This window comes from Salvelinus namaycush, chromosome 28, assembly GCF_016432855.1.
Source record: "Salvelinus namaycush isolate Seneca chromosome 28, SaNama_1.0, whole genome shotgun sequence".
In the NCBI taxonomy this organism is placed as follows: domain Eukaryota; kingdom Metazoa; phylum Chordata; class Actinopteri; order Salmoniformes; family Salmonidae; genus Salvelinus; species Salvelinus namaycush.
In genome coordinates, this window is record NC_052334.1 from 6,295,901 (window position 1) to 6,320,326 (window position 24,426).

The 24,426-nt window shown below is 44.7% G+C and overlaps 1 protein-coding gene across 1 annotated transcript in view; it reads right to left on the reverse strand.

Annotated features, from left to right (window-relative positions):
• Positions 1-24,426, reverse strand: part of LOC120023001 (neurexin-3a-like) — a 734,438-nt gene that overhangs the window by 611,911 nt on the left and 98,101 nt on the right. The window lies entirely within an intron of this gene.

The following is a 24,426-nucleotide window of genomic DNA, read 5'->3' on the forward strand; positions in this document are numbered from 1 at the left end:
CAAGTTTGGGAAACCCTGCTTTAATGGGGAGAGGCAATGGCATGTAACCCCACCCCAAAAAGAGAGAGAGAGAAAAGGAAAAACACAATGCATCAAAGGGGAGCAAAAAGAGGGGGATATGCCTCTCCTCTCGTCTCCTCTTGTCTCCTCTCCTCCTTCTCATACGTTTGTCATACACAGCGAAAATAAATACATTTTAGCGGATGAAGGGAGGAGAAGATGAGAGTAGAGAAGGGTTTCGAAACGAGGGAACGAGATGATGAGAGCGAGCCAAGATGGAACAGAGATAACAATCACTAATTTCAGTGCTCAGGCGGATTTCCATCTGTCACCAGGCTTGACCAATGGAGCGTCCCGATGTCAGAACCAAATGACTATGCGGAAAGGAGTGAGGGAGGAAAGAGAGATGGTGACGGGAATATAGGGGGGAGGGGAGGAAGAGGGGGGAGCCCATATTCTCATTGGCTGGGGTGTGGGAATTATCAGTTGCCATTTTGACTCCATCTATGGAGTGTGCAGGTAGCAAAGAGAATAGCCACTGTCAGAGATATCATACATTCAGTTGCAATTAATATAATACAAAATAAAAATGTGTATTGTCACATACACCGGATAGGTGCAGTGAAATGTGTTGTTTTGCAGGGTCAGCCATAGTGGTATGACATGTGCAGTGAAATGTGTTGTTTTACAGGGTCAGCCATAGTGGTATGACATGTGCAGTGAAATGTGTTGTTTTGCAGGGTCAGCCATAGTGGTATGACATGTGCAGTGAAATGTGTTGTTTTACAGGGTCAGCCATAGTGGTATGACATGTGCAGTGAAATGTGTTGTTTTACAGGGTCAGCCATAGTGGTATGACATGTGCAGTGAAATGTGTTGTTTTACAGGGTCAGCCATAATGGTATGACATGTGCAGTGAAATGTGTTGTTTTACAGGGTCAGCCATAATGGTATGACATGTGCAGTGAAATGTGTTGTTTTACAGGGTCAGCCATAATGGTATGACATGTGCAGTGAAATGTGTTGTTTTGCAGGGTCAGCCATAGTGGTATGACATGTGCAGTGAAATGTGTTGTTTTACAGGGTCAGCCATAGTGGTATGACATGTGCAGTGAAATGTGTTGTTTTACAGGGTCAGCCATAGTGGTATGACATGTGCAGTGAAATGTGTTGTTTTACAGGGTCAGCCATAGTGGTATGACATGTGCAGTGAAATGTGTTGTTTTACAGGGTCAGCCATAGTGGTATGACATGTGCAGTGAAATGTGTTGTTTTACAGGGTCAGCCATAATGGTATGACATGTGCAGTGAAATGTGTTGTTTTACAGGGTCAGCCATAGTGGTATGACATGTGCAGTGAAATGTGTTGTTTTACAGGGTCAGCCATAGTGGTATGACATGTGCAGTGAAATGTGTTGTTTTACAGGGTCAGCCATAGTGGTATGACATGTGCAGTGAAATGTGTTGTTTTACAGGGTCAGCCATAGTGGTATGACATGTGCAGTGAAATGTGTTGTTTTACAGGGTCAGCCATAGTGGTATGACATGTGCAGTGAAATGTGTTGTTTTACAGGGTCAGCCATAGTGGTATGACATGTGCAGTGAAATGTGTTGTTTTACAGGGTCAGCCATAGTGGTATGACATGTGCAGTGAAATGTGTTGTTTTACAGGGTCAGCCATAGTGGTATGACATGTGCAGTGAAATGTGTTGTTTTACAAGGTCAGCCATAGTGGTATGACATGTGCAGTGAAATGTGTTGTTTTACAGGGTCAGCTATAGTAGTATGACACCCCTAGAGAAAATGAGGGTTAAGTACCTTGCTCCAAGGCACATCGGCAGATTTTTCACCTTGTCGGCTCACATATTTAAACTTGCAACCTTTCTGTTAGTGGGCCCAACGCACTAACCGCTAGTCTACCATATCAACTGAGAGAGACACATCAGGGTACAGAGGTGTCTCCATGGTGACTCCCTGCTTAAATAAAGGTCAAATAAATATAATCTTTCCATACATATTTGTTTTTTAAATAAATAACAATATCCACAAACTGAAATGAAATGGTGTTCGTTCTCTCACACGTCTGACTACCAACCAGGCCCTTTCCCCCGAGGCTGTTATAGATATTTCATCCAGAGGAGAGAGAGGGAGATGAGGAGGAGAGAGATCCAGGGAGGGAGGAGAGGAGGGGGGAATCTCTCCTGTGCCTGGTGCCTTCTGTCTGGGGTGGCGGTGCAGGCACAACTCCCTGAAGCATGACAGGCCTCGGGTCCCGGGAGACTTCTCATTTACTCTCCAACATAATACAGTGTTATTGGTCGTTATCTCTGCTGTCAGCACCTGTGTAGATACCTAATGAAGGGCCAGCCGATGCCTCCGCTCCCTCTGCCGCTACACTACCGGTACAGACGCAGCGGCACTGCAATTTCTCAGCTGAGCAGCCGCCCCCTTGGAGATGGGGGAAGGTAAAAACGGTTGGCTGCAGAAGGTGACAGAATAGTAGAAGAGGGGTGGAGGAGGAGGAGGGGGAAATGGGTGGAAGGGAGGAGGAGAAGGGGGAAAGGGTGGATTTAAAAATATATATATATTTAACCAGGCAAGTCAGTTAAGAATAAAATCTTATTTACAATGACGGCCTGGGAACAATGGGTTAACTGCCTTGTTCAGATTTTTATCTTGTCAGCTCAGTGATTCGATCTAGCAACCTTTCAGTTACTGGCCAAATGCTCTAACCACTAGGCTACCTGCCGCCCTGTGGAGGGGGAGAGGGGTGTAAGGGGTGAAGGGGGAAAGGGTGGAAGGGGAGAGGGGTGGAGGGGGTGGAGGGGATGGAGAGTGAAGGGGTGGAGGGGGAGAGGGGTGTAAGGGGTGAGGGGGGAAAGGGTGGAAGGGGAGAGGGGTGAAGGGGGAGAGTGGTGGAGGGGGTGGAGGGGATGGAGAGTGAAGGGGTGGAGGGAGAGAGGGGTGAAAGGGTGGAAGGGGGAAAGGGTGGAAGGGAGGAGGGGAGGAGGGGGAGAGGGGTGGAAGGGGAGAGGGGTGGAGGGGGAGAGGGGTGGAGGGGGAGAGGGGTGGAAGGGGAGAGGGGTGGAGGGGGAGAGGGGTGGAGGGGGAGAGGGGTGGAGGGGGAGAGGGGTGGAAGGGGAGAGGGGTGAAGGGGGAGAGTGGTGGAGGGGGTGGAGGGGGTGGAGAGTGAAGGGGTGGAGGGGGAGAGGGGTGTAAGGGGTGAAGGGGGAAAGGGTGGAAGGGGAGAGGCGTGAAGGGGGAGAGTGGTGGAGGGGGTGGAGGGGATGGAGAGTGAAGGGGTGGAGGGGGAGAGGGGGGAAGGGGTGAAGGGGGAAGGGGGAAAGAGTGGAGGGGGTGAGGGGTGGAGGGGTGAAGAGGTGAGGGGGAGCGGGGTGGAGGGGGGAAGGGGGAAGGGGGAAGGATTTGAGGGGAAATGGGTGAAGGGAGATATATACCAAAGTATGTGGGCACATCAAATTAGTGGATTCAGCTATTTCAGCCACAACCGTTGCTGACAGGTGTATAAAATTGAGCACACAGCCATGCAATCTCCATAGAAAAACGATGGCAGTAGAATGGCCTTACTGAAGAGCTCAGTGACTTTCAACGTGGCACCGTCATAGGATGCCACCTTTCCAACAAGTCAGTTGGTAAAATTTCTGCTCTTCTAGAGCTGCCTTGGTCAACTGTAAGTGCTGTTATTGTGAAGTGGAAACGTCTGGGAGCAAAAACGGCTCAGCCGCAAAGTGTTAGGACATACCATACAAGCTCACAGAACGGGACCGCTGAGCGCTGTTAGCACGTAAATATCATCTGTCCTCGGATGCAACACTCACTACAGAGTTCCAAACTGCCTCTGGAAGCAACGTCAGCACAAGAACTGTTTGTCGGGAGCTTCATGAAATGGGTTTCCATGGCCGAGCCTAAGATCAACATGCACAATGCCAAGCGTCGGCTGGAGTGGTGTAAAGCTCGCAAGCCGAAGAACACCATTCCAAATGTGAAGCACGGGGGTGGCAGCATCATGTTGTGGGGGTGCTTTGCTGCATGAGGGACTGGTGCACTTCACAAAATAGATGGCATCATGAAGACAGAAAAGTATGTGGATATATTGAAGACATCAGTCAGGATGTTAAAGCTTGGTCTCAAATGGGTCTTCCAAATGGACAATGACCCCAAGCATAATTCCAAAGTTGTGGCAAAATGATTAAAGGACAACAAAGTCAAGGTATTGGAGTGGCCATCACAAAGCCCTCACCTCAATCCCATAGAAATTTTGTGGGCAGAACTGAAAAAGTGTGTGACTCAGTTACACCAGCTATGTCAGGAGGAATGGGCCAAAATTCCAACTTCATGTGGGAAGCTTGTGGAAGGCTACCCGAAACGTTTGACCCAAGTTAAACAATTTAAAAGCAATGCTACCAAATACTATTTGAGTGTATGTAAACTTCTGACCCACTGGGAATGTGATGAAAGAAATATAAGCTGAAATAAATCATTCTCTCTACCATTATTCTGACATTTCACATTCTTAAAATAAAATGGTGATTCTAACTGACCTAAGACAGGGAATTTTTACTAGGATTAAATGTCAGGAATTGTGAAAAACTGAGTTTAAATGTATTTGGCTAAGGTGTATGTAAACTTCTGACTTCGACTGGAAATAGTATAAGATTTGAGAGAAAATGTAGGGTTGAAATGCATACGAGATTTTAAAAGGGGAAGTGTGAAGGAAAATTATTTTGTTGCTGATCTTCAGAAATGGACTTGACAATATCTGCAGCATCAGCAGGCTAGATTCAAGGACATGTCATTTAGGTTTAACAGGCTTTTACATTCAGCCTGGTATTGGTATTACATACCTGTTAAGATGATAGTCCTGTTACAGGGGTTGTGCATGGGGTGCCTATGTGCCTGATGTGGGCTTAAAGGAGACAATATGCCAATAAAGAGCCTTGAATTAGTATTTCATAGAGAGTACTTACAAATACTTTCCTCAAAATGAACCATACAGACTTGTATATATTTTGACTTCAATAAGAAAAAGCACAAACATTACAACTTGAAAATAGCTGAATAATATTACTTTACTCAACAACAGAGTGCAACAAAGAGGCCTTACATCCGGCTCTGGACAACACCCTCTGGATCCTGAACTTCCTGACAGGCAAAACCACAGCGTGTGAGGATTAGCAACAACACCTCCTCCACACTGACTCTAAACTCAGGAGTCCCCCAGGGGTGTGTCCTCAGCCCTATGCTGTACTCCCTGTTCACCCACGACTGCGTGACCTTGCACGACACCAACTCCATCATCAAGTTTGCTGATGACCCCACGGTTGTAGGCCTGATAACACACAATGAATGAGTCAGACTACAGGAAGGAGATACAGTAAGTGAACTGTGGTTCCAGGATAACAACCTCTCCCTCAACATCAGCAAAATAAAGGAGTTTATTGTTGACTTCAGGAAGCAGAGGAGGGAACATGCACCTGATCCACATCAACTGGACTGCATTAGAGAGAGTCAGCAGTTTTAAGTTCCTTGGCATCCACATCACAGAGGACTTGACATGGACCAACAACACCGCCACTCTTGTCAAGAGTGTGCAACAGCGTCTCTACTTCCTAAGGCGGCTGAAGAAATTCAGCATACCACGCCGGTCCTCTCCAAACACTACCGCTGCACCATCGAGAGCGTCCTGACCAGTTGCATCACGGCCTGGTACGTGAATTGCTCTTTCCACGCCCTCCAGCTTTTGGTGAAGACGAACCAGTACATCACTGGAACCTTGCTCAAACCCATCCAGGACATCTACTTGAAACTGTGCCTGAGGAAGGCACGTATACATCTTGAAGGAACCCACACACACCAGCCACAAGCAGTTCTCTCCCTTACCGTCAGGCAGATGGTATCGGAGAATGAGGTCTGATATCAACAGGCTCAGAGACAGTTTTTATCTACAAGCCATCAGACTGCTGAACACTTGAACTGGACTGACCACCTGCACTGACTCTCTGCACCTTAGCCCACATGCACTCACTCAATCACTCACTCAATCACTCACTCAATCACTCACTCAATCACTCACTCAATAACTCACTCAATCACTCACTCAGACACATATACAGTACATTCATGCTACACACACATCACTGCTACCAGACTGCTACTATACTGCTCAGTTTATACACTACCCCATCCCCAAAACATATGTAAATATTGTACTATAAATTGTGCCTTCCTGTATTATACTGATGCTAAACTGTTTATTCTATTCTACTGAACCATTTACTTTATGTTCACATTCTTATCCTTTATTATTCATTATTATTGTTCCATTGTCCAGAAGGAATCTGCCAGTAAGCATTTCATTGGACGATGTGTACCCTGTGTATACTGTACAGACGACTAATACATTATTTTTTTTTAAAGTAAACTATGAGATCATCAGCATCTAAGGACATACAGAGTTCTCATTCAATCCCAAATAGTCCCATGCTACTAGCTTCCTGTCCCCATTATATGCGAAAGGCTACAATTACATTCCAACAGGAAATTATTATCACACCAGGCCAGCTTTATCTAAATGTTAAACAAATTTACAGACGGGTCATTATGAATGTTTGTTATTAATGTTCCCCAGTTTTAGTGTCAGGGGGGACGTATTTCAGCGTGACACGGCCAGGAAGTGACAGGGGTAAATGTTGAATGATTACAATTAGCTTTATTAAAGTAGGAGAAAGGTCATTGGCTATTTACCTTTCACCTGAAACATGCCTGAAGGTTCATAGGCTTAATGTCAATGATGAGTTAGCCTAGTTAGCTGAGTGAAGGGCAGCAGCACTAATACATGGATTGTAATAGATGATAGGATAGAAAGGTTATGTGGTTGTTGCTTAAACAAACATACTCTTGGCAGGGTAGAGTCTAAGGAGGGTGTCATCAGCTTAATCAGACAGGATCCTATCATACTAGGAATGTCTGTTTTAAAGATTATCGGGGGGGAAAGTGTCAGTGTGGATGGGTTGGGATTGGAGTTGTTTGGGGGGTGGGGGTGCGATCCAAAAACAATGATAATGAAGATGTATATATCAGTCCGCTGATACAGGACTAGTTAAGGCCCAGTCACCTACTTTAGGGATTTCTTTTAAATAACTTGACTTTGATAATTATCTGTACAACGCAGTTAATCCGATAGTACTTGTGGAATATAAAATACTTGCTTGATATTTCTTTTCCAGTTTCTTGAAATACTTTGCAAATGCTACTTCTTTCCATGTGAAAACTGAAATGGTCTCTTCATTCCTTTTCCGTCTTAGTAGAGCAATTTACAGTACTCAGTGCATGCTGTACATTGTCATGCTTTTCATACTGATCCCCCCGTGGAACTCAATCCCACATCCGCAGCATCGCAAGCACCATGCTCTACCAACTGAGCCACGTCATGACAAACTACTTGACGTCTCAATGTACTCAATTACTGGATTCTGCGTTGTTTTATCTCCATGGTGATAGAACGTCTACAGGTACAAACCCCTAGATGACCAACCTCTGTACAATACAATAATGTACATTTACATTAAGTGGTTTGTAAGGATGGTGAATTAATACTGCGGGAAAAAAAGTGGTTGTTTTCTATGATATTTGATCAAGAAACATATTTAATTTGATGTGGATGTTTTGTGTCTTAGTCTATTACTTGATGACCTATTGATGTAAATGTTTGAGGACATGGTTGTGATCTTTATGGATTCCATTAGAATGACATCACAGAGAAATTGACATGGCAACGACTCTCACAATTCCATTAGAATGACATCACAGAGAGATTGACATGGCAACGACTCTCACAATCCAACTGTTGAAACCTGCAACATTCTGTTCTTAATTATTAATTAACTACCTTTTTTTGAAGAAGCGGAGATGCTAAATACATGTTTTGCTCCCGCTACAGACGCCTATATCGGTCCACTAATACTAGTAAAAGCCCAGTGCACTATATTTTTTAAATTAATATATAGTTTTACTCTGATTTTTCAGGCGGTGATGCAGCACTTTAAAACCCTTAGCTCCTGCAGCTATGGACCTATTTGCCTTTAAAAAAAATAGGTAGCTAATCAAATGTAATACACATCAATAAAAATTCCTAAAAAGTTGGTAAAAGGGATGTATTTTTTATTCGAAAAGGAATAAATAATACTTCCAAGCTGAACCTAGACCAACAAATAGCATGTGGTGTGTGTGTGTGTGCGCTTGCGTCTGCGTGTGTGTGCGTGTGCGTGCGTGCGTGCGTGTGTGTGCGGTCCATTAATCAACTTGGTATTTAAAGTTCATCCCCTGTACACGATGCACTCAATCCAGCCACCATCTAAGATAGTCACACAGTATACAGTTATCTCTAATCACTCTACATCTCCTCCCTAGAAAGGTACAAATCAACATATGTTGGGTCTAATGGGGACGGTGTGTGCGAGGGAGTGTTCAGGCGTTTTATAAACCTTAGTTTTTTTTAAAGAGAGTACTCAGAATGTAATAAGATGAATGTAGGGAAGTGATAGAACAGACAAGACATACAGGTAGACCTAGAAAATTCCACATTCATGGACTTCTATACTGCCAGTCGGTATTAGATAGGACTTCTATACCCCCAGTCGGTATTAGATAGGACTTCTATACTCCCGGTCGGTATTAGATAGGACTTCTATACTCCCAGTCGGTATTAGATAGAACGTCCGTCCTCGTTCGCCTGTGGGGGGGGGGGAACCCATGGTTACCTTGGTTACCCCGTTGACTCACAGCAAAAAAACGTTACCTTTTTTCAAACGCAATTTTCTTGTTTTAGTCAATTACAAAACTACCTTGAAGAAAAGCACATGTCTACAGATCCATTTTTGCCTGCTCCCGAGTGTTCTCACTACTTACGTATGTTCTATATTGTTGGGCTTGCCTCATGCCCCTTTTCATGATTGCATTAAAAGCCACGAGTGAATGCTTGCTAGCTAGCTACTGACTGGAACATTAAGCTAGTCAAGAACAACAAGACAAACAAACAGACTGTACAGCTACAAGTAGTGAGTGGAGATACAAACAGACTATACTAACCAAGTTAAATGTTTTACCTGTGAGGAAGTGTTTTACACATACATAGAGCTATAGAGTTCTAGCTACGTGTGGCCTACTTGGACACCGGCTCCCGTCTACGGCTCTTCTCGCAGGCTCTAGTTCCCTGTGTGGGAGCATTGTGAGCCGTAGGTAAGGGTTGTTGACCTGGTTACATGAACATTAAGCAACACAGCAGCTTTGCCACATGTTTTTGTTATTTCTCTATAACTAAAAATGTCCTGCGAATTTGGCTCTTTTGCAATGGGGGGCAATGAAATAGAATGATTGTTTTCACCAATTTATGGGTGTGGTGGAAGGGATAGTGCTTCTTTGAACGTGGATATCGACTCGGAGTATGGTACAGCACATTCTATAAGGACATATTTATGACATCACACATTGATTCATTTCATCATTCATTTCACCAGGTCGGGTTTCCACACGCACTTCTGTTTGCCAGCATATAGTATTTCTTACAGTGAAACATTGGTGAAGTTAAGTTATCAAAATGAATGGAAACTTCCAATGCCTTTACTAAAGAATGGGTTCTGTAACTGTAGGTGGGTGATCTTTCTCTCTCTCCCTCTCTCCCTCCCCTCCTCTCTCTCCCTCTCTCCCTCCCTCCCCCTCTCTCTCCCTCCCTCCCTCCCCTCCCCTCTTTCCCCCTCTCCCTCCCTCCCCCCTCTCTCCCCATCTCTCCCCCTCTCTCCCTCTACCAGTGATTTGATAGGCAGATGGGACCTGCAGCAGTAGCAGTGAGTGTCTCTCACCACTGAGCCCTGTGGGCAGTGGAGCGCTCCAGTCATTCACACTCTGAGACTGAGGCTCCCTCTCACGGTGCGTCCTCTCAGGTAGGATGAGCATCAGTCTACCGTTCAGTATGGAGAGGTGTGTGTGTGTGTGTGTGTGGGGGGGGGGATGTCTGTGTGTGTGTGTGTGTGTGTGGGTATGTGTGTGTGTGTGTGTGTGCGTGCGTGCGTGCGTGCGTGCGTGCGTGCGTGTGTGTGTGTGCGTGTGGGTGTGCGCGTGTGTGTAGCTTTATTGTCCTGAGGCAGCAGTGACATCTTGAAACATGAAGATAATGGGTTGGATAATGCAGTGTCCAAATCTACCATACACAACCGCCATGTACTGTAACAACATCTGACCACTGCTAGTATGCTGCCTACTCTCTAACATCACAACATCTGACCACTACTAGTATGCTCCCTACTTTCTAACATCACAACATCTGACCACTGTTAGTATGCTGTCTACTCTCTTACATCACAACATCTGACCACTGTTAGTATGCTGCCTACTCTCTTACATCACAACATCTGACCACTGCAAGTATGCTCCCTACATCACAACATCTGACCACTACTAGTATGCTCCCTACTCTCTTACATCACAACATCTGACCACTACTAGTATGCTCCCTACTCTCTTACATCACAACATCTGACCACTACTAGTATGCTGCCTACTCTCTAACATCACAACATCTGACCACTGTTAGTATGCTGCCTACTCTCTAACATCACAACATCTGACCACTGTTAGTATGCTGTCTACTCTCTAACATCACAACATCTGACCACTACTAGTATGCTGCCTACTCTCTAACATCACAACATCTGACCACTGCTAGTATGCTGTCTACTCTCTTACATCACAACATCTGACCACTGTTAGTATGCTGTCTACTCTCTAACATCACAACATCTGACCACTACTAGTATGCTCCCTACTCTCTAACATCACAACATCTGACCACTGTTAGTATGCTGCCTACTCTCTTACATCACAACATCTGACCACTACTAGTATGCTCCCTACTCTCTAACATCACAACATCTGACCACTGTTAGTATGCTGCCTACTCTCTAACATCACAACATCTGACCACTACTAGTATGCTCCCTACTCTCTAACATCACAACATCTGACCACTACTAGTATGCTCCCTACTCTCTAACATCACAACATCTGACCACTACTAGTATGCTCCCTACTCTCTAACATCACAACATCTGACCACTACTAGTATGCTGCCTACTCTCTAACATCACAACATCTGACCACTACTAGTATGCTCCCTACTCTCTAACATCACAACATCTGACCACTGCTAGTATGCTGTCTACTCTCTAACATCACAACATCTGACCACTACTAGTATGCTGCCTACTCTTTAACATCACAACATCTGACCACTACTAGTATGCTGTCTACTCTCTAACATCACAACATCTGACCACTGCTAGTATGCTGCCTACTCTCTAACATCACAACATCTGACCACTGCTAGTATGCTGCCTACTCTCTAACATCACAACATCTGACCACTGCTAGTATGCTGCCTATACTCTAACATCACAACATCTGACCACTACTAGTATGCTGCCTACTCTCTAACATCACAACATCTGACCACTACTAGTATGCTCCCTACTCTCTAACATCACAACATCTGACCACTGCTAGTATGCTGCCTATACTCTAACATCACAACATCTGACCACTACTAGTATGCTCCCTACTCTCTAACATCACAACATCTGACCACTGTTAGTATGCTGCCTACTCTCTTACATCACAACATCTGACCACTGCTAGTATGCTGCCTACTCTCTAACATCACAACATCTGACCACTACTAGTATGCTCCCTACTCTCTAACATCACAACATCTGACCACTACTAGTATGCTGTCTACTCTCTAACATCACAACATCTGACCACTGTTAGTATGCTGCCTACTCTCTTACATCACAACATCTGACCACTGCTAGTATGCTGCCTACTCTCTAACATCACAACATCTGACCACTGCTAGTATGCTGTCTACTCTCTTACATCACAACATCTGACCACTACTAGTATGCTGTCTACTCTCTAACATCACAACATCTGACCACTGCTAGTATGCTGTCTACTCTCTAACATCACAACATCTGACCACTGTTAGTATGCTGCCTACTCTCTTACATCACAACATCTGACCACTGCTAGTATGCTGCCTACTCTCTAACATCACAACATCTGACCACTGCTAGTATGCTGTCTACTCTCTTACATCACAACATCTGACCACTGTTAGTATGCTGCCTACTCTCTAACATCACAACATCTGACCACTGCTAGTATGCTGCCTACTCTCTAACATCACAACATCTGACCACTACTAGTATGCTCCCTACTCTCTAACATCACAACATCTGACCACTACTAGTATGCTCCCTACTCTCTAACATCACAACATCTGACCACTGCTAGTATGCTCCCTACTCTCTAACATCACAACATCTGACCACTGCTAGTATGCTGTCTACTCTCTAACATCACAACATCTGACCACTGCTAGTATGCTGTCTAACCAACACACACAACCAACACACACAACCAACACACACAACCAACACACATACATACGCAGACACAGTGCGCCGCCGCCACTCTCGTCTTCCCTGAGGTTGAGTGGCGGTAACCCTTTCTCTCCTGGGACTCAGACAAAAGCCCCCCTAGGACAATAATCAGGCCTCGCCCCCTCCCACCCCCCATCTCTCCTAGGACAGCCAATAATCACGCCTTTTCACAAAGACCCCACTAGTCCTTTATCCCCTCTCCTCCCCCTCTACTCCACAGCCCACCATGTCCCTCCACCCTCTCATCCCCTCCTCCTCCACTGCTCCTCTGTTTCTCCCGTCTCTGTATTCTCTCCACTGCCCTCATCTATCTCTCCCCATCTCCTTTCTCCTCCCTTCTCCTTCCCTTCCCATCTACTATGTATTTTCCCCTCATCCTTCCCTCTTCTTCTTCTCATCTGTCTTCCTCCACCTCTCTTCCTTCTCTTCCCTTTCTCCGACACCGCCCCTCCAAATCGTTGCTCTCCCTCCCCTCCCTCCTCTCCTCCCTCCTCTCCTCCTTTCCCAGCTTCTGGTTGATATACTTCAGTGGGGAGTAAAAAAAAAATACCCAAATTCACTCTGATGTTTCGCTAGTCGACATGATTGAGTCTGGCACTACAAAAACACAGAAAAGTATTATTTCTGGTGACTAGTAATAACTAGAATATCTATGAAAAAGTTCAAAATTTAAGAAAAAAAATACAAAAAAATATGAACATAATTAAGTACTGTGTTTGATGCTTGAATCCATGCATTTATTTTTTTACATTTATTTAACTAGGCAAGTCAGTTAAGAACAAATCCTTATTTTCAACGACAGCCTAGGAACAGTGGGTTAACTGCCTTGTTCAGGGGAAGAACGACAGATGTTTTACCTTGTCAGCTCGGGGATTTGATCTTGCAACCTTTTGGTTACTAGTCCAACGCTCTAACCACTAGGCAACCCTGCCGGCCCAACCCTGCCGGCCCAACCCTGCCGGCTGCTTGCTGTTATAGTTAATAATTTTTTACATGTTTATTAAAACTTTGTCCCATGAGAATCAGTGCATGTATGTATCTCTCTGCCCGAAGTAGTCACTTTCGGATCATAAGCAGTTATTGATCTTGTATCAGGTATCTAGGGAGACGTGCGAGGGACAAGTAGAATACACAGATTATGTCTCTGTCAATACCTCATTATTGATATTTCTCTCTCACAAAGGAAATAAACATGTATGAGAGCTCTGACAGTTCACACACTATGGCCCCGGCCTGAGGAAGGAACCTTCCCCTCGGGACAGAGATGCTTGGATGGGGGGATGGAGGGAGACAGAGACAGAGACTGATGACGGAGGAATAGAAAGGGCAGAAGCCCGCAGGGATAAGCGCGTAGACACTCATGTGTAACGCCACACATGCGCCAGGCTTGATTGCCTTGTTTTTTCGTCCGTATCTTTTTTTTTTCTTTCTCTCTTTTCTGGGGAGAGATAGACACAGTGGCTTCTCCCCGCCCCCTCTCCTCTCTATCCACCTATCAGCCGGGACCTGAGTGTGATGAGCTTTTCTACTCTGAGTGGAGTCAGGAACAGAAGCCCGGTGAAAAGCTGTCTATTTACACCTACTCTTCAGTGTGTGTGTGTGTGTGTGTGTGTGTGTGTGTGTGTGTGTGTGTGTGTGTGTGTGTGTGTGTGTGTGTGTGTGTGTGTGTGTGTGTGTGTGTGTGTACCTGCATGTGTGTGTGACGGGGGCAGGATCTGGAGAGAGAGAGATAAGGCGTCCATCCTACGAGCGACTGGCTGCAGAATATTTGCTCAGGCGAGGGATTAATCAGAAATTATATGCATGGAAAACATCATACCATCAAAACCAGGAGCAGAGTAGCAGACCAATAAACCAGAATCATGTTGGGATTCATCAAAACCAGGAGCCCCAGAGTAGCAGACCAATAAACCAGAATCATGTGTTAAACAAGTGTAGGGGCCAACATCAATAATAATAACCAAGAGTTTGGTTCAATCTGCATTTTTGTGAAAATTATGTTATTAACTTCTTTGGGCTGCAGGGGCAGTATTGAGTAGCCTGGATAAAAGGTGCCTTTACACGGCCCGCTGTAATTTGGTAAATAAAAACACCTATTACGCATTCCTACGCCTGTCTCCCGACCCATTTTTACCAACGTGACACTATCTATCTAATAGAACTGAAAGGGTTTTCTTTAACTTCTTTGGGCTGCAGGGGCAGTATTGAGTAACTTGGATGAAAGGTGCCCATTTCAAACGGCCTCGTACTCAATTCTTGCTCGTACAATATGCATATTATTATTACTATTGGATAGAAAACACTCTCAAGTTTCTAAAACCGTTTGAATTATATCTGTGAGTAAAACAGAACTCATTTTGCAGCAAACTTCCTGTCAGAAAGTGGAAAATCTGAAATCGATGCTCTGTTCTAGGGCCTGCCTATAAATGTGCTTGATATGTATTTGATACATGCACTTCATACGCCTTCCACTAGATGTCAACAGGCAGTGAGAGAAGAAATGGAGTGTATAACTTGATCTAAGGTCGAATAAGAGCTCTTGGCATGACGTGACACCAATTTCCTGTTTTCTGGAACGCGCGAGAAGGGACCGGGTATTGCCTTCTGAAAAGCTGTCGTTATAGACGACTAATATCTCCGGCTTTGATTTTATTTGATAAATGTGACAATATCATCGTAAAGTATGTTTTTTCAATATAGTTTTATTAGATTATTGAAATTTATTCGGGACGTTAGGCGTGTTGCTTTGTCTGCGTTTGTTCACGAAGGAGAGCTTCGCGCCACTTTGCTAGCTTTCCGTGCTAATTGACTGGAGAAGAGGACATTCTAAAACCAAACAACGATTGTTCTCGACAAAGGACCCCTTTTACAACATTCTGATGGAAGATCATCAAAAGTAGGACCCATTTTATGATGTTATTTCATATATCTGTCGAACATGTGTACTATTAGTTTGCGCCCAGATTTTGGGCACTCTCTCGCTATAACGTAAGCTGGATGTCGTAATGAAGTTATTTTTAGAATTCTAACATTCTTTTTTAGTAACGTTTATGAATAGTTATTTGGTCAGAATAGGTGAGTGTCATAAAAATATCCGGACATTCTGGGAAAAAGATGCTACGTTAGCACAATGTATAACCACTGATTTCAGCTCTAAATATGCACATTTTCGAACAAAACATAAGTGTATGTATAACCTGATGTTATGGGACTGTCATCTGATGAAGCTTATCAAGGTTAGTCAAAAATTATATATCTTTTGCTGGTTTGTTACGATCGCTAACTTTTGCTGCTGGTAAATGGCTTGTGTTTCTGGCTATTGTGGTAAGCTAATATAATGCTATATTGTGTTTTCGCTGTAAAACACTTAAGAAATCGGAAATATTGGCTGGATTCACAAGATGCTTGTCTTTCATTTGCTGTACACCATGTATTTTTCAGAAATGTTTTATGATGAGTATTTAGGTATTTCACGTTGGTGTCTGTAATTACTCTGGCTGCTTCGGTGCTATTTGTGACGGTAGCTATGATGGTAACTGCAATGTAAAACTGATTTATACCTCAAATATGCAAATTTTTCGAACAAAACATATATTTATTGTATAACATGTTATAAGACTGTCATCTGATGAAGTTGTTTCTTGGTTAGTTTGGTTGGTTCTTGGTTAGTTAGGTTCGTTTTGTGCATGCTACCTGTGCTGTGAAAAATGTCTGTCCTTTTTTGTATTTGGTGGTGAGCTAACATAAATATACATCGTGTTTTCGCTGTAAAACATTTTAAAAATCGGACATGTTGGCTGGATTCACAAGATGTTTATCTTTCATTTGCTGTATTGGACTTGTTAATGTGTGAAAGTTAAATATTTCCAAAAAATATATTTGAATTTCGCGCCCTGCACTTGAGCTGGCTGTTGTCATAAGTGTACCGACATCGGGCTTGCAGCCATAAGAAGTTATTAACCTGTTTGGGCTGAAGGGGCAGTATTGAGTAGCCAGATAAAAGGTGCCCATTTCAAAAAGGCCTCGTACTCAATTCTTGCTCGTACAATATGCATATTATTATTACTATTGGATAGAAAACACTCTCTAGTTTCTAAAACCGTTTGCTCCCTGCTCCCGTGTGGCTCAGTGGCTCCCGTGTGGCTCAGTTGGTAGAGCATGGCGCTTGCAATGCCAGGGTTGTGGGTTCATTCCCCACGGGGGGACCAGGATGAATATGTATGAACTTTCCAATTTGTAAGTTGCTCTGGATAAGAGCGTCTGCTAAATGACTTAAATGTAAATGTTTGAATTATATCTGTGAGTGAAACAGAACTCATTCTGCAGCAAACTTCCTGACAGGAAGTGGAAAGTCTGATATTGAGGCTCTGTTCCAGGGGCTGCCTATTATAGTCCATGTTATTTATTAGTTTAGATGCACTTCATACGTCTTCCACTAGATGTCGACAAGGAGTGAGAGAAGAAATTCAGTGTGTAACTTGATCTGGAGTCGAATTACAGCCCTTGGAATGACGTGTCCTCCATTTTCTGTTTTCTGGACGGCGAGAAGAGGGACATGGATTTGCCTTTTGAAAAGCTGTCGTTTTAGGCGACTATTATCTCCGGCTTTGATTTTATTTGATACATGTGACCATATCATCGTAAAGTATGTTTTTTCAATATAGTTTCATCAGATTATTGAACATTTTTCGGGAGTTTTGCCGTGTTCCGTTCTCTGACTTTGTTGACGTTGGAGAGATCCGTGTCACTTGGCTAGTGCGCATGCTAAATGAAGAGGGAAATTTGCCGTTCCAGATCCAAACAACGACTGTTCTGGACAAAGGACACCTTGTCCAACATTCTGATGAAAGATCAGCAAAAGTAAGAAACATTTTATGATGCTATTTCATATATCTGTCGAACTGTGTACTAGTCGTGGGCGTCCAACGTTTTGGGTACTCTAGCTATACCGAAGCTGCATATCGTAATGAAGTTATTTTTAGAATTCTAACACTGCGATTTCATTAAGAACTAATGGATCTATCATTTCCTATACAACATGTATTTTTTAGTTATGTTTATGAATAGCTATTTGGTCAGAATATGTGTGTCAGAAAAAGTGTCAGCCAACCAGACAGGATCTGCCAGAGCCGCCAACCAGACAGGATCTGCCAGAGCCGCCAACCAGACAGGATCTCCCCAGCGCCATCTGAGCCATCCGTCTCCCCAGCGCCATCTGACCCATCCGTCTCCCCAGCGCCATCTGAGCCATCCGTCTGCCCAGTGCCGTCTGAGCCATCCGTCTGTCCCGAGCCGTCAGAGCCGCCCGTCTGTCCCGAGCCGTCAGAGCCGTTAGTCAGTCAGGAGCCGCTAGAGCCATTCGTCAGTCAGGATCTGCCAGAGCCGCCAACCAGACAGGATCTGCCAGAGCCGCCAACCAGACAGGATCTGCCAGAGCCGCCAACCAGACAGGATCTGCCAGAGCCGCCAACCAGACAGGATCTGCCAGAGCCGCCAACCAGACAGGATCTGCCAGAGCCGCCAACCAGACAGGATCTGCCAGAGCCGTCAGCCAGCCATGAGCGTCCAGATCCGTCAGCCAGCCATGAGCGTCCAGATCCGTCAGCCAGCCATGAGCGTCCAGATCCGTCAGCCAGCCATGAGCAGCCAGATCCGTCAGCCAGCCATGAGCAGCCAGATCCGTCAGCCAGCCATGAGCAGCCAGATCCGTCAGCCAGCCATGAGCAGCCAGATCCGTCAGCCAGCCATGAGCCGTCCAGCCAGGATCCGCCAGAGCCGTCCAGCCAGGATCCGCCAGAGCCGTCATCCAGCCAGGATCCGTCCCTCAGTCCGGAGCTGCCGTCCCTCAGTCCGGAGCTGCCCCTTATCCTGGTGCTGCCCCTTATCCTGGTGCTGCCCCTTATCCTGGTGCTGCCCCTTATCCTGGTGCTGCCCCTTATCCTGGTGCTGCCCCTTATCCTGGTGCTGCCCCTTAGTCCGGTGCTGCCCCTTAGTCCGGTGCTGCCCCTTAGTCCGGTGCTGCCCCTTAGTCCGGTGCTGCCCCTTAGTCCGGTGCTGCCCCTTAATCCAGTGGGGTTAATGTGGAGGGTGGCCATTTGGAGGAGGCTACGAAAGCGGGTAGTGACTATGGTGGGGTGGGGACCACGACCAGTGCCAGAGCCACCACCGTGGACAGACGCCCACCCAGACCCTCCCCTAGACTTTATGCTGGTGCGCCCGGAGTTCGCACCTTAAGGGGGGGGTTATGTCACGCCCTGGCCTTAGTATTCTTTGTTTTCTTTATTATTTTAGTTAGGTCAGGGTGTGACATGGGGAATGTTTGTGTTTTGTCGTTTTGGGTGGTTATATGGTAAAGGGGGTGTTGGGTGTAGTGTATGAGTTTGTGTTGAGTGAATGTTTCTAGGTATGTCTATGGTTGAGTGAATGTGTCTAGGTATGTCTATGGTTGCCTGAGTGGTTCTCAATCAGAGACAGATGTCTTTCATTTGTCTCTGATTGGGAGCCATATTTAAGGCAGCCATGGGCATCATGCATTTGTGGGTAATTGTCTATGTCTAAGTGTTTAGTGTCAGCACTTATGTTTGAATAGCTTCAAGGTCGTCTGTTTTGTTGTTTTGTATAGTGTTCGTGTCGTTTTCGTCTTCTTTCTTTAATAAAGAAGATTTACTTTCCACACGCTGCATTTTGGTCCTCACTCTCTTAGCAAGACGATCGTGACACTTCCTCCTCATCGGACGAGGAGAGGCGAGAAGGATCGGAGGACCAATAAGCAGAGTGGTAAGTTTCCATGATTTTAATATCCACGAAAACAAGACACAATACAAAATAACAAAAGAACTAACCGTAACAGTCCCGTGTGGCACAAACACTGACACAGGAAACAAACACCCACAAACCAAACGTGAAACCCAGGCTGCCTAAGTATGATTCTCAATCAGGGACAACGATTGACAGCTGCCTCTGATTGAGAATCATACCAGGCCGAACACAAAACCCCAACATAGAAAAACACACATAGACAGCCCACCCCAACTCACGCCCTGACCCTACTAAATAAAGATAAAACAAAGGAAAGAAAGGTCAGAACGTGACAGTACCCCCCCCCCCCCCCCCAAAGGTGCGAACTCCAGACGCACCACCTAAAACTCTAGGGGAGGGTCTGGGTAGGCGTCTGTCCGCAGTGGCGGCTCTGGCGCGGGACGTGGACCCCATTTCACCATTGTTTTTGTCCACTTCTTTAACCGCCCCCGTGGCCTCTTATGAGCGGCGATCCTCACCGCCGACCTTGGCCTGGGGACCCTAGCCATGGGTCCCGAATGGACAGGATACTCCGGCAGCACCGGAGTGCAAGACGACTCCGGCAGCGCGGGAGTAAAAGGCAATTCCGGCATCGCCGGCTTGACAGGCAGCTCCGGCAGCTCCCGGCTGACTGACGGCTCCGGCAGGTCCTGGCTGACTGACGGCTCTGGCAGGTCCTGGCTGACTGACAGCTCTGGCAGGTCCTGGCTGACTGACAGCTCTGGCAGGTCCTGGCTGACTGACGGCTCTGGCAGGTCCTGGCTGACTGACGGCTCTGGCAGGTCCTGGCTGACTGACGGCTCTGGCAGGTCCTGGCTGACTGGCTCTGGCAGCTCCTGGCTGGCTGGCGGCTCTGGCAGGTCCTGGCTGACTGGCGGCTCTGGCAGCTCCTGGCTGGCTGGCGGCTCTGGCAGCTCCTGGCTGGCTGGCGGCTCTGGCAGCTCCTGACTGACGGACGGCTCTAGCGGCTCCTGACTGACAGACGGCTCTAATGGCTCGGGACAGACGGGCGGCTCTGACGGCTCGGGACAGACGGGCGGCTCAGATGACGCTGGGCAGGCAGGCAGCTCAGATGGCGCTGGGCAGGCAGGCAGCTCAGACGGCGCTGGGCAGGCAGGCAGCTCAGACGGCGCTGGGCAGGCAGGCAGCTGTTAGTTCTTTTGTTATTTTGTATTGTGTCTTGTTTTCGTGGATATTAAAATCATGGAAACTAGGTCAAAACATAGAGGGCCAAGAGAGCTGCCATGAGGTACATCACATTCTACATGTTTGACATAAGAGAAGCTTCCATTAACCTGTTATGGCTGCAGCCCGGTGTCGGTACACTTATGACAACAGCCCGTCCAAGTGCAGGGCGCGAAATTCAAAAGATATTTTTTAGAAATATTTAACTTTCACACATTAACAAGTCCAATACAGCAAGTGAAAGATACACATCTTGTGAATCCATCCAACATGTCCGATTTTTAAAATGTTTTACAGCGAAAACACCACGTATATTTATGTTAGCTCACCACCAAATACAAAAAAGCACAGACATTTTTCACAGCACAGGTAGCTTGCACAAAACCAACCTAACTAACCAAGAACCAACCAAACTAACCAAGAAACAACTTCATCAGATGACAGTCTTATAACAAGTTATACAATAAATCTATGTTTTGTTCGAAAAATGTGCATATTTGAGGTATAAATCATAGTTTTACATTGCAGCTACAATCGGAAATAGCACCGAAGCAGCTAGAACAATGACAGAGACCAAATTGAAATACCTAAATACTCATCATAAAACATTTATGAAAAATACATGGTGTACAGCAAATTAAAGACAAACATCTTGTGAATCCAGCCAATATTTCCGATTCTTTAGGTGTTTTACAGCGAAAACACAATATAGCATTATATTAGCTTACCACAATAGCCAAAAACACAACAGCATTGATTCAAGCCAACAGTAGCGATAACGAATAAACCAGCAAAATATATTAATTATTTCACTAACCTTCTCAAAATTCATCAGATGACAGTCCTATAACATCATATTACACAATACATATATTGTTTGTTCGAAAATGTGCATATTTAGCGGCACAAATCGTGGTTATACAATGTGAATACTAGGCAAAATGCAATAACAATGTCCGGAGAAATCTTGGAGGCACCTAATCTAATCAAATAACTATTCATAAACGTTACTAAAAAATACATGTTGGACAGCAAATTAAAGATAGCTTAGTTCTTAATGCAATCGCCGTGTTAGAATTCTAAAAATAACTTCAGTACGACATCCAGCTTACGTTATTGCGAGAGAGCGCCCAAAATCAAAGCGGAAAACACAACGACACATTTTCCACAGAAATAGGAAATAACATCATAAATGGGTCCTACTTTTGCTGATCTTCCATCAGAATGTTGTACAAGTGGTCCTTTGTCGAGAACAATCGTTGTTTGGATTTAGAATGTCATTTTTCCCTCTCGAATTACCAAGCAAAACTAGCCAAGTGGCGCTAAGCTGTCCATCGTCAACAAACGCAAAGAACGGAACACGCCAAAACTCCCGAAAAAAATTCAATAATCTGATTAAACTATATTGAAAAAACATACTTTACGATGATATTGTCACATTTATCAAATAAAATCAAAGCCGGAGATATTACACGTCTATAGGGAAAGCTTTTCAGAAGCCAAAGCTGATGTCCATCCCGCGTCATCCTGAACAGAGGAAATTGGGGTCCTGTCATTCCAAGAGGCCTCTTTTCACCATAGAAATACCTATACACTCCATTTCACCTCTCACAGCCTATTGACATCTAGTGGAAGGCGTATGAAGTGCATGTATAGTCATAAATCTCAAGCAAAATGATAGGGAGGGCCTGGAACAGAGCCTCGATTTGAGATTTTTCACTTTCTGACAGGAAGTTTGCTGCAAAATGAGTTCTGTTTTACTCACAGATATAATTCAAACGGTTTTAGAAACTTGAGAGTGTTTTCTATCCAATAGTAATAATAATATGCATATTGTACGAGCAAGAATTGAGTACGAGGCCGTTTGAAATGGGCACCTTTCATCCAAGTTACTCAATACTGCCCCTGCAGCCCAAAGAAGTTAAAGAAAACCCTTTAAGTTCTATTAGATAGATAGTGTCACGTTGGTAAAAATGGGTCGGGAGACAGGTGTAGGAATGCGTAATAGGTGTTTTTATTTACCAAATTACAGCGGGCCGTGTAAAGGCACGGGGACGAAGACCAAACAAACACGTATACAAAACACAGGGTAGAAACCCAAACAAAAAAGCGAGGAGCACCACGAATACATACACAATCGCACAATGATTATCACACGGGACGAGACCCCTTATCATCTGCACAATATACGTGGCACGAAAGCCAAATCCGTGACAGTACCCCCTCCCCCCGACGAGAGGACGATCACAATGGTAAACCAGGGCACACTTATACAATTACTAATCACTGGGAATAGGGACCAGGTGTGCGTAATGACAGTTCCGGAGGGATCCGTGACAGATAGCTCTGATTCCACTATATGGCAGGGGATAAAAAGCCGTAACACATACGTCTTTTTAACTTCTTCTGGCTGCAAGCCCGAGGCCGCCCACAATATGACAACAGCCACTTCAAGTGCAGGGCGCGAAATTCAAAATATATTTTTTGGAAATATTTAGCTTTCACACATTAACAAGTCCAATACAGCAAATGAAAGGTACACATCTTGTGAATCCAGCCAACATGTCCGATTTTTTAAATGTTTTACAGCGAAAACAGCACGTATATTTATGTTAGCTCACCACCAAATACAAAAAAGGACAGACATTTTTCACAGCACAGGTAGCATGCACAAAGCCAACCTAACTAACCAAGAACCAACCAAACTAACCAACAAACAACTTCATCAGATGACAGTCTTATAACATGTTATTCAATAAATCTATGTTTTGTTCGAAAAATGTGCATATTTCAGGTATAAATCATAGTTTACATTGCAGCTACAATCAGAAATTGCACCGAAAGCAGACAGAATAATTACAGACACCAACGCCAAATACCTAAATACTCATCATAAAACATTTCTGAAAAATACATAGTGTACAGCAAATGAAAGACAGGCATCTTGTGATTCCAGACAATATTTCCGATTTATTAAGTGTTTTACAGCGAAAACACAATATAGCGTTATATTAGCTTACCACAATAGCCAAAAACACAAGCCATTTCCCAGCAGTAAAAGTTAGCGATCGTAACAAACCAGTAAAAGATATATAATTTTTGACTAACCTTGATATTCTTCATCAGATGACAGTCCTATAACCTCTTGAGCCTATGGGGGGTGCTATTTCGACTTTGGAAAAATGTGTTCCCAAATTAAACTGCCTCGTACTCAATTCTTGCTCATACAATATGCATATTATTATTACTATTGGATAGAAAACACTCTCTAGTTTCTAAAACCGTTTGAATTATTTCTCTGAGTGAAACAGAACTCATTCTGCAGCACTTTTCCTGTCAGGGAGTGAGATTTCAGAAATCGAGGTCCCTGTTCTGAGGTCAGTTTATAAGTCCCCATGCAAGCTATGGGGCTACATGCACTGCATACGTCTTCCTCTAGATGTCAGTAAGCGGGGAGAATTTGAATGGAGTGGATTGCGCAATCTGGGATCTTATATAAGACCCTGGAGCGGAAGGACCGTCCTTTTCAACAGTGCGCTTGACGCATGAAGACATCACAATGGCGTCCTGCAAAAGCTTTCGTTTTAGTAGTTCTATATCTCCGGTCATGTTTTTATTCGTTATAGGTGTTAAAGACATCATAAGGTAGTTAATTTAAACCGACTTAGCAGTTTATAGCAGTTTATTGCGATTTTCTGGGATTTCTTTGTCATGCGCTTTCACGAGTTGGACACCTCTCCAGTTGGCGGCTAACATTAGCGGCTATTTCGACCGGACAAGAGGACATCTTTCAACCCAAAGACGATTGTTCTGGAGAAAGGACACCTCGCCCAAGATTCTGATGGAAGCTCAGCTAATAGTAAGCAGTCTTTATGCTGTTAATTCATACTTATGTTGACAAATGTCAGATAATAATTCCGCCATG